Below are 10,901 nucleotides of genomic sequence, written 5' to 3' on the forward strand. Positions count from 1 at the left end.
ATTGGTATTGAAATCCAACTGCCACAAACACATTTATCTCCTGTACTCTTCTTTTGGCCTGGACTAACACAGGCACACATATAGATAAACTTAGCTCTATGCCCCATGTGCCAAAGGCAGTAAAGCAAATAGCTCTCAACACTGACAATGTACTGATACTCAGAGCTGTTCCTTGCCACATATATTTCCTGTTGTTTTGTTGATTTTTTTTAATGATGTCTGGCTATTAATGCAGAGCCTTGTGTAAGCAGTGACCCTGAGGCTGTTCTAGACTATATTCAAATCCAAAATCTGATGAATTCTAGCAGCCTGCAACCATGGTTCAAAAGAGCTGGAAATACCTTTTTCTCCACCAGACATACGCATGTTGTGACACAAGAGATGAAAGACCAGAAAAACTACCAATTATCAAGGACAGGAATAAAAAACTACACAGCTTTAAGTTATAGATGTGTGACATCAGCATTTGCACTGCAGCATTCTTTGTATCTTAAAAATAAGATCTAAGAATATATTTTATAACTTTTCCTCATTAAAAACCCATTAATCATGTAGTCTCTTGGTAAAAATAGATGTTTTGTGAAAGATTCCATTGAGACTTTTTATCATAAATACATCTTGCTTATAAGAGGTTTTAGGGTGTACTTGCTCAAGACCGAGTCACTTAAAGATAACTGATTTAATTAATTAATTAAAATTATGTTATTTAATTGTCTTTTTCCTCTTCCTTTTTTTCCCCCCAAACTATTTCCTTTTCTTTTTGAAAACATTAAAAACTGCAAGCCCAAAAAAAGCTAAATGCCTCTACACAGTGGAACTCTCTCAATCAGTAATAATCATTCTGAAAATACAGCACTCTGTTCTGATATCTTATTGTTAGTGTGAGGAAATTTCTCTCAAAGCAGTCACACAAACTGTTCATTTGGCAAAATTTGGAGTGAAACACTATCTAGAGCATGTTAAGCAGGAAGAATATGTGTGACTTGGAAGAGAGAGGGACAGAGCATCTTAAAAAGAAAACAAGCACCCCCACTATTAGTAGTGAAAATGAGTATTTATAATTCAGTGAGAAAATAAAGCAAAACACCCACAGATTTCCTCTTACTTTGTGCCACAAGGAGTATTTGATCTGGCACACAGTTCACCCAAGAATTAGCAGATTCAGAAAGATTTTAATTTTTGTTAAGTAAAGCATAAAATTCACCATTTTTGCTGAGGATAAAAGCGAAGTTAAAAAAAAGAAAAAAAAGGATGTCACAGTGGATTACAGAATGGTTTCCAGAATTGCCACCTTTAGAGTTAGAAAAAATTGTCCTCTAGTACTGTGATTTTTAGTCTTTTGGGCTGACCCAGAAAGATGCTGAATCACCAGAGTACTGCCAACTCTCTGATATTCAGGATATTTTAGGGATGGAAATGAGAACTGAGGTATCCCAAATTGTGGAAAATAATTTGATAGAAGGTACATGTAGCTGTGCAGAAACTGCATGAATTGGGTCAGCTCAAGTATATTGGTGCTTATTAGCTCCATTTAATGATTGAAAAGCCAGTGGAGCATCTTGGTATGGAAGGCATTCAGCATGGCTAATATTTTGATAGTTTACAAAACATATGCATATAGCTTTACATTCGTATTATTTATAAAGACATGTAGCTTTTGAATGTACATATTTGCACAGAAATTTTGCCAGTATTATGTAAAACATGAGCAATTTACACGTTATTTAAGATGAAGCTAATTTGTAAATGTGTAGTATTGTACTGTTACTCTACAGCAACATTTTTCTAGTTTTGACATTTTCTCCTGGACCTCTGCAAAGTCATACTTCAGGTGAGAGCGTCCACTGATTTTCTGTGGAGTATTAGATGTTGCCTGATATTTTTGAGCACTTGGGAAAAGCTCTTCCAATGTCTAAAGCTGAAAATACTGGAATATCATTTAACCATCATATCACTGGTTATATCAATCATATAACCATTGCTAACTGCCAAGTACAGCAGGTCTTTAGTCTCTTTAGTTTCTTATATCCCCACTGAGCAACTGATGTTTGAAAAAAAGGCAGGGGTCTCATTTCTTCCCTGCTTGTGTGGATGTCAAAGTTCAGTTAAACCCAGCAGAAACTGAGCTAAAAAATTCTATATAAATTCTCACTGAGATGCTTTTTCCTAGTAACACATGCTTGCTTTTCAATTTTTTTTTCCTTACAGGAATCCTTTATCTAGATAAATATATCCTACAAATCTTGAAAGAAAACATTCTCCTAAAAGCAGACTGTAAAACAGTTGCTTTCCAGAACTTCATCCTCTTATAAAGCTTCTTTTTTGCAGGACTCAGCTCTGCTAAGCTCCCTGCTACAATATCTCAGCTTGTTCTATTTGACGGCTGTTCCCCTGTCATCACTCATTTTCAGTGGGCAAGGGGGAGCAATTGCTGGGCATCAAATCATCATCAAGTAAACCAGCCTTGACACTAGTTAAAAAGGGAGATGGATGGTCAGTTGGCTTCTACAGAAAATATTCTCTTAAGTATCCTTCCAAGGTCCCTTGATACCACCCTAGTGCCTTTCTTTCTTTCTTTCTTTCTTTCTTTCTTTCTTTCTTTCTTTCTTTCTTTCTTTCTTTCTTTCTTTCTTTCTTTCTTTCTTTCTTTCTTTCTTTCTTTCTTTCTTTCTTTCTTTCTTTCTTTCTTCCTTCCTTCCTTCCTTCCTTCCTTCCTTCCTTCCTTCCTTCCTTCCTTCCTTCCTTCCTTCCTTCCTTCCTTCCTTCCTTCCTTCCTTCCTTTTTATTGTTTTTTTTTTTTTTTTTCATGGGAGCAGAGCAATCACCCATATTTCTTCTGGGTCATAATTTGATGGCAGGTTTCCTCAGGGGAGGAGCACAGGGGTTAGGTGAGTAAGCTCCACATTCAACAATTAAACAGCAGAAATACAAGCTGTGAAGGAAATAGCTTCCTTGCACTTGCTTTCCGTGCCTGTAATGGGCAATGAAAACCTCCCCACATTCTGTATCTACAGGAATGCCATACTTCAGTGTACCATCCATTGTTCATTTGTTTGTTCCTCCCCATTCCACAACTGGCTTTAGACATATCTTTCAATTCATAATAAAAGGTTCACAAATAGCCCGAAAATTAAAAGACATCTTGTAATATTGACCATGAAGGTGATGGTATTGAAGGTGATGGTATTTAGAATGTCACTTAAAATTATAAGGAATATAACTCCACAATTTGTTCATTTGTAGAATGAATAAATAAATGGTAAATATCAGAAAGTGCTGCTGAAGTTATGGAAGAGAGAAATAACAAGAAGTATATATATAAAAATATATACATACATATATATATATATATATATATATATATATATATATGTATGTATATATATGACTTTTGGGTAGTAACTTTGTATTACATATTGTACCACACTAGGAACACCAACAGAGAAAACAGCACAGATGTCTTCCCAAAGTATGAATCTAAGATGTTAGAACTACAATATACAGATGAACACTTTGGATTAAAGGACTCTAAATTTTGCTGTTCTCATTATCATTGTGTCTGTAAGTCTCTTTCTCTCAATGCCCCCTCACTCCCGCTCCCACAAAAAAAAAAAAACAAAAAACCAAAAAAAAAAAAAAAAAAAAAAACCCCAGAAAGAATAAAGGAAAGGAAAAAAAATCCTCAAAACAACAGCAACAAAAATAACCCCAATCTTTGACAGAATTTGGAACTGGAAAAAAAAAATAGAATAAAAGCATTGAGCATGCAGTGATTGTCTCTGAGCAGGATTTTTGATGCTATCAATATTATTACTACAATACAGAAAAAGCAATTTTGATAATAATTTTGCAAGAGTGGTACAGAAGTTCCCAAAAGCATAACCCTTCTCAGATTTATCTGCCTACTGAGCTCTCATTAAAGTCAATGAGAATTTGGAGACTCTCTAATGGAGGAAAAGCCAGTACAAAGCATAAATGTTCAGACAGTGCCTCAAGGTCCTTACTCCAGCAAAATTCCTATGTAAATCAGTGGAAATTTTGTCTCGGGGGGAAAATCAGAAATGAACCTCATTTTGTTTGTAGAGACTGAAATATTTAAAATGTTAAACTGGCAATAAGTGTTAAAATGCCCTTTCCATAATTGTTTAAAGAAATGTGTAGGGGGTCAATCCTGCAAAATCCTGACATCCCTGGAAGTTTTTGTAAGCTAAAGCAAGCACTTAATGCCCAGCAAAGGGGAAGGGATCTCAGTACTTCTGCCTCCAAAACACAGCATGGTCCCAGCTGAGGCAGGATGGGAAGCTGAGACCAGGCAATGACAGCTTGATTGAGGAAGAGGAACAATGTAGTAGAATGCCTTCTGATTTTAATTCATATGATGCTCTTTATTACCCTTAGGGAGAAGAGATACTGTTTAAAATTGCTTTTAACACTATTTATTTCAAACATATTTTACTGGAACATGACCTATGTTTAAACAAGTTTAAACAATGTATGGTGTCTTGGGGGAGTCCTGGGGTTAGATATGTATGGGAAAAAAAAAAACTTAAACAAAAAAAACCCAACAACAACAACAAAATCCCCACCAAACAGAGGAAAATTAAAAATAAGCAGAATTTAGGTTTGCAAATCATTCTATTTTTTATAAAACAAGAATTATTTTAATTGCTATTAAGCAATTAATTTAGCATATATAAATAACTTAAAATCAATTTAATCATAAGTAAGCCATTATGTTATTGACTAGAACTGTTTCTGTGTTCACTAATTTATGAGATGTGATTTTATAACAATGCCAACTTTATCTGGCAGTCTGTGTATTCACTGTAATGTGAAGGTCTACATAGCAATACTAAAGATAATACTCTAGCAAAAAAATGCTTTACTATTGATGCAAAAGGAGCCAGAATATACAGGTAGAAATAGACTGAGTTTATTATTTTCTTGATTCAGGTCCATGATCCTTGTGCAATTATTTATATTACACTTTCTGAGGTTTTACTTTTGCATTCATTACAGAGTGAAGAGAAGCATTTTTCGCAATTTTTTTTTTTTCCATGGGGGAAGCAAATAAAAAAACCAAGTGCAGTTATTCTGAGGTTTTGTGAAGTCGGTAAACTGATGCAGGGACCATACATGCTCTTCGTTATTAAAAAGATGCATTATTATAAAGTAGAATACCTCCTGGTAAAAATTAAAAATAGTATCAATATTTTCCATTTTTTAAAGTATTAAGATGTATAATGAACGTCTGTGTTGAACCTCTATGAAAAATGTTTTTTGTGAATTCTAACAAATCTTCAGAGGTGTGAGCCATCAAATAGCACTACGAAGCACAGAGAACAGCTGAGGTTTCTGGACAGCTATGTTAACTCATATCTGAAGATTACCTGGTAGGGCATTTAATTCTTCTGTCTCAAGGCCTACCTGAGCTTAAAAAGTCAGTGTATTTGCTTCTATTTGGGTGTGATTCCATTTCACAAATTTTCAGGCAGCCTGTCAGGTTTGAAGGTGGCTGTCCACTACTGCACGTCTACTCCTCAAACACAGGCACACCCTCAGCAGTGACACTTTGCAATAAATAAACCTGTCCTTTGAAATTGCCTGATTTTTTAAAAGCCTTTGAAAAATATTTTTTTAACAAAGTTGTTGTGCAGGTCTGAATTAGATCATGGGGTGAATAGCCATAAGTGAAGAGCAAAACTGCTCTTCAGAACCAGGCAACAGAAGTTCAGCAACAGAGGAAAACTCCACAGCTGAAGGATTACTAGAATCAAATCATATCCTTGGTGAAAGCTGACTCAACCAAAGGATGTCAACACATCCTTCATCACTCTGTGTGGACTGATCACAAGCTCTTCATTCTGGTTCTGCTTGCTGGAAGAACTGTGTGTGCCCATGGCAGAAAACCTGGGGTATTTTTTAATGGGAGCAGCCACACATTAATACAGACCAACACTGGTGAATTTTACAGGAAGAAACATATTCATTACAGTAGTGCCCTATTGAAATTCATGTGGCCTCCAGACATTTCAGTCAGACTCAATAGTACTTCATAAATGATACATGTGAGAAAAGCAATAAAGTTTAAGAGATTTTTATAGAATATTTCTTTCTGCTAAAACTAGCATAAAAGAAAAATGCAAATTTGTTGATGGTTAATAGTTGTTGAAACTAATCAATGCAACTTAATTTAAATATTTGAAAATATTGATGCAAGAGAGCTTTATTTGACAGCTATTTATCTCAAAGATACTCAGACAAATATGCAAACAATATCTGCTTTACTGAATTAATGGGGATAATAATGTAATACTTCTTACTGTTATTTTAATTCAATTTTGTTCAGTAAGAATTCTTATATATCCTCTTTTCTGTGCCAGTGTTTTTCATTTTACTTGCAAAATGAGAGATTAAAAAAGAAACTGAAAGCAAGCCAGAGGAGGTATTTTCATAGAGTAGTGTTAAATTAGTGACAAGAGGACAAATGTTCCACACAGGTGGAACACTGAGATTCTCAATAGTTTTATAGAAAAATGTCTGAAATGGGAAACAAGGGACGTGAGGCACTAAATGATGAAAAACTGACATCTTCCTTAAGCACTGAGTTTTATGTTCTTCTGGGATTTATGTTCTCTGGTTTGGCCTTTATCCCTCTTGCTGACAAATAGCTTTTACAAGATTTTGTCATATTGTCATCTAAAAATCTGTCTTAGTATTCTCTTTAGGCCTGATTCTCTTCTTACCAGTCTCAGTTTAAATCAGAGGTCAAGAAAATCAGTACGGTTTAAATGACCTGGAGATCAGAGTAATAACTTTTCTGTGACGTTTAATATTTCCACGTGCAAATTCTAAATTGAGAATTTGCAGACATGTATTTAAAATTTCTAACTACTAAGCTAACTTATTTTATCTTGGTTGGTTTTTTACCCATTAAAACCCCTCAAGCATCTCAGTAGCTTCAGATTTACACTGAAGTTTAATATAAAGAACTGCATGCTCTCAGAGGTTTTGTATGCTCTATTTTTGTAGTGCTACCAAGTTAATATAAATTTACTCAGGGAGTAATTAACTTTCAAGACTTTTTAAACATAGGACACCTATTACTGAATTGTTAATACAATTTGTCAAATCCTTGTCTATAGGCACTGAAGACAGCGAGGTTATATTTATAGTATGAGACAAAGGAACACATCATCTGTGGGTCTGTGCTCTTTCCATATTCTGACACTCTATTCCAAGAAATCTCAACTATGATTTTAGTTTCCATGAGAAAGAACATGTGGAACATGTAATCCAAAGATATTTGATATTATAATGCAAAATTCTTCAGATTTCTACTATAATGTTCAAATGGATTAGAGTGAGGTGAGGGTATCTTTATTCCAAAGAACAGTGGGATTGTTGTATTAAGTGGCAAGGACAGCAAGATTACAAAATTGATACTTTCCACTAATAGTAAATTACTGTGGCTGGTGGAGTTAAGAAGAAGATTCATTTCCACATATAAAAGTCTGGTCACAAAGGCCACCTGGGCATGAAGTGGAGTAGCCAAGCACAAGAATTCATAAGCAGATTACCGACTTGGAGTTTCTTGGATATGCAGAGAAGAATTGCTGTAATGGATATATTGTTCCTGCTACCTATACTTGTGGTTAAAAAAACTTTATGTGAATCTTAGTTGCAGTCATATTTGTACTGGAACAAAAGGTATACCCTGGAAGGCATAGCTCCTTTCCAGAGCTCATCCTGGGATGTCAGAGTTTTATGTCGTCTATCTGAGTCTGAAGGTTCAGGCTTGCCCTAAAGGATTATAACATTTGCTAAACTGTCATTTTCCTTTAACAGAGCTAAAGAGTGTGTTTACATTAGCATGCAGTTTTAAGCCAATGCAGCTGAGTTCACTGATATGTTTGACTGACAGTTGGCCACTTGTGCTTAGTATTCAATTTGAAATATCTTAAAACCTTCATTTAATAAAAGCATTTGAATTTCAAATTCTATGAAATACTTCATTCAGGCTGCAAGGTAATACATCTTGCTTAACATGTTTTCTATATGAATGCCTTATTTGGCTATTAATTTTACAAATATTTCACCAGATTTCTACTGGGATTCTGCTTCTATGCTTTTACTTCTTTACAAAGATGGAGAGACAAGTGGAAGAATGGAATACAATTCATAAGGAGGCTTTAATTCTGACTGCCATTTCACACATCCTAAAGAGCAAGAGTTTACATCTCTGTCTCAGTCAAGGGAAACGAGTTTCCTAATCAACATAATGGGTTTGGACAAAACAGACAAAATTTGTCACTGGGAGCAGAAATTGAAATTTATATGAATCAAGAGTCAGTTTGAAAAATGTAGACAACCCTGGTATGTACTGCTACAGTGGCTCTGTTTAAATCCATCCATGACAGCTCTGAATGGCTGCTGCCCTATTTACTAGAGTGCCCAGACTTTTGTTGTCCAAGTGCAGAAGAGCCCAGCTATGCATAAGGTTGGCTTGCTGTCAAAACTCTGCAATGTTCCTGAATTTGAAGTAGTTCATGCTCCTTTATATATGGAGAAACCTCCTCAGATCAAAGCTCTTGGATTGTTAGCGTGAAAGTGTTGACTGCTTACTCACCAGGTTAGCTGTTAAGTCCCCCTCTAAAAGCAGCACTTGTTGCTTTTCATTCATATCCATCAGGTTGGCTGTTCCCGAGGGTGAAAGCCCTGCTATTTGTTCCCACTAGCTGTTCTTGTCGTTAGCTCCCTCCATTAGCTTTTCATATCAGCCATTCTCAATAGCAGTTCTCTGTGTTAGCTGTTCCCATTAACTTGTTCCCCACTAATCACTTCCATTAGTTGTGCCTTCTGACCCACTCCATCAGCCAGGCTGCTGCCCTGCCCTGCAGATGCCTGAACTGCTTGCCAATGCTTTTCTAAAAGTTTCAAAGGTAAACAGGGTCTTTTCAGCAAAGACAGAGAATGGGCTCTGATCTTCCCCACTGTCTTTATCACCTTTGAAAAAGAATTTTCATCCTCTTTGATCACAGTTTCTGTGCAAGTGCAGTGGTTGGACTAAATCTTGGTCTCCAGGCATGTCAGGCTTGGCTGTGTTTTCAACATTTCTAACATCATGACTATAAACCTTTTGTATTGTTCAAATTAAAAACTTCCTTGTTCTTAATACAGATGTTCCAAAATATTTCCAAACATGCATTAGCACATACTGGTTGAGACTGTAACACCACAGAAGGAAATGAAATTTGTTGTGTTGATTGATATTCTAATTGATACTCCATGTTCTTTAACAATACATTAAACACCTCCAAAGCCAAAGAGAAAATTTTACCTAAGAAGTAGATCATGTTTCTTCATTCATTCATGCACTGAATGAATGCAACCAAGCTTTTGCCATGAGTCTTTTTCAGGGTTCCAAACACTGCTTCATGAAGACTAAAAAATCTCCAAGTCAGAAACCTCTCCACAATTACTAATGTGGAAATATTGATATGGCTTGCATCTAGGACAACCAAAAAAACATCTAAAGCTCTTGAATGAATATTTTTCTGCCGGCCTTGTTTCCAGAGAAAATGCCTTGCTTTAGGTCTCTTTGTGTGGAAAATGAAGCCTTCTTAGGGACCAGTTCAAAACAAAAAGAACTTATGTGGCAGTAAGGACCCATCATAAACTTTGCCATGATAACTCACAATAAGGGTATAAGTTTGAAACCATCTCTCTGATACAGAATTATCTGCAATATAGAGTGATTGTATATGTGAATACAAGGGATGTGTTCATTTATGTCCCCAGAAGGATGCCAGCAGCTTCTATGGATAGAAACCAAAATAAAGCCTTACAATTTTCTGACTCCCCAAATCTCATTACTCTAAATGTTAATTCCAGTACTTGGGAATGAGTGTGTAGTTTTAAAAATCCCTATCAGCACTTCTGTCAAAAAACTTCCCCATAGGCAGAGAAGAGGAAAAATAGCCATTTTTGAAGTGATAAGTTGCTTATCACGTCAGCTGGACCTGAAATCAAGACATTGCAATGATTATCCCAGTGCATGAGTACAAGTGAAAAAGAAAAAAACTGGTGTCCACCAATGGGTTTAATTTCTAGATTTATGGAAAGGGACTGAGTGATAAAATTGTTTTGAAAATAAAACTAAGAAGAGATTGGAATCCAGAATAGCTAGGGAACAGAAGTCACAGTTGTGATGTAAGGGCTGTTTTGACTTGCTCTTGCAGTGCAATGAGATTAAAGTAAATTTTGACCAATAAATTTGTTTTTCAGTCCTATATTCAGATCACATTACTTTATCCATGTATTTCATAAATGCTCCTTTTTTCTAATAAAAAAACTTATCAACTGGTCTCTTTTTCTTTAAATAAGTGCTAATATACCACTCAAAAGTGAAGTATGTCTGCTTGTATGCATATAAAACTATGATCATATGTATTTAGTAAATATAGACATAAAAAACAAGCCAGATGTTCATCTAGGATTTTTTTTTTTTTTTTGCTGCCTAGCATAGATTTTTTGCTGCCTGCAGTGGTAACAAATTTTTGCATTGTCTTGCAATTTTTGTAGTGATCCTTTAAATATTATCATTATTTTAGTTGTGATGTATGTTTTACATATAAATACCACAAGCTTATGTATTTGGACATTATTAGAGAGACAGAAATGCTGTTTGCTTCCAACATGAAGGAAATTCTGTGTGGAAAGGATCATTATTACCCCACTTAGCCACTAATATCCATAATAATAAAATGCTGCATAACAAACTGACATTGCCCTTCTTAAAACAGTCATTTCTGGCTACTAACATTTCTTTTCTTGAAAAATTCAAAATTATTTAACTATAGGAAGCTAATTCTGTCTAATGAATTCCAAATTAAAATGAC

Source organism: Agelaius tricolor, unplaced genomic scaffold, assembly GCF_023055355.1.
Source record: "Agelaius tricolor isolate 1412-34295 unplaced genomic scaffold, bAgeTri1.0.p SCAF_2, whole genome shotgun sequence".
In the NCBI taxonomy this organism is placed as follows: Eukaryota; Metazoa; Chordata; class Aves; order Passeriformes; family Icteridae; genus Agelaius; species Agelaius tricolor.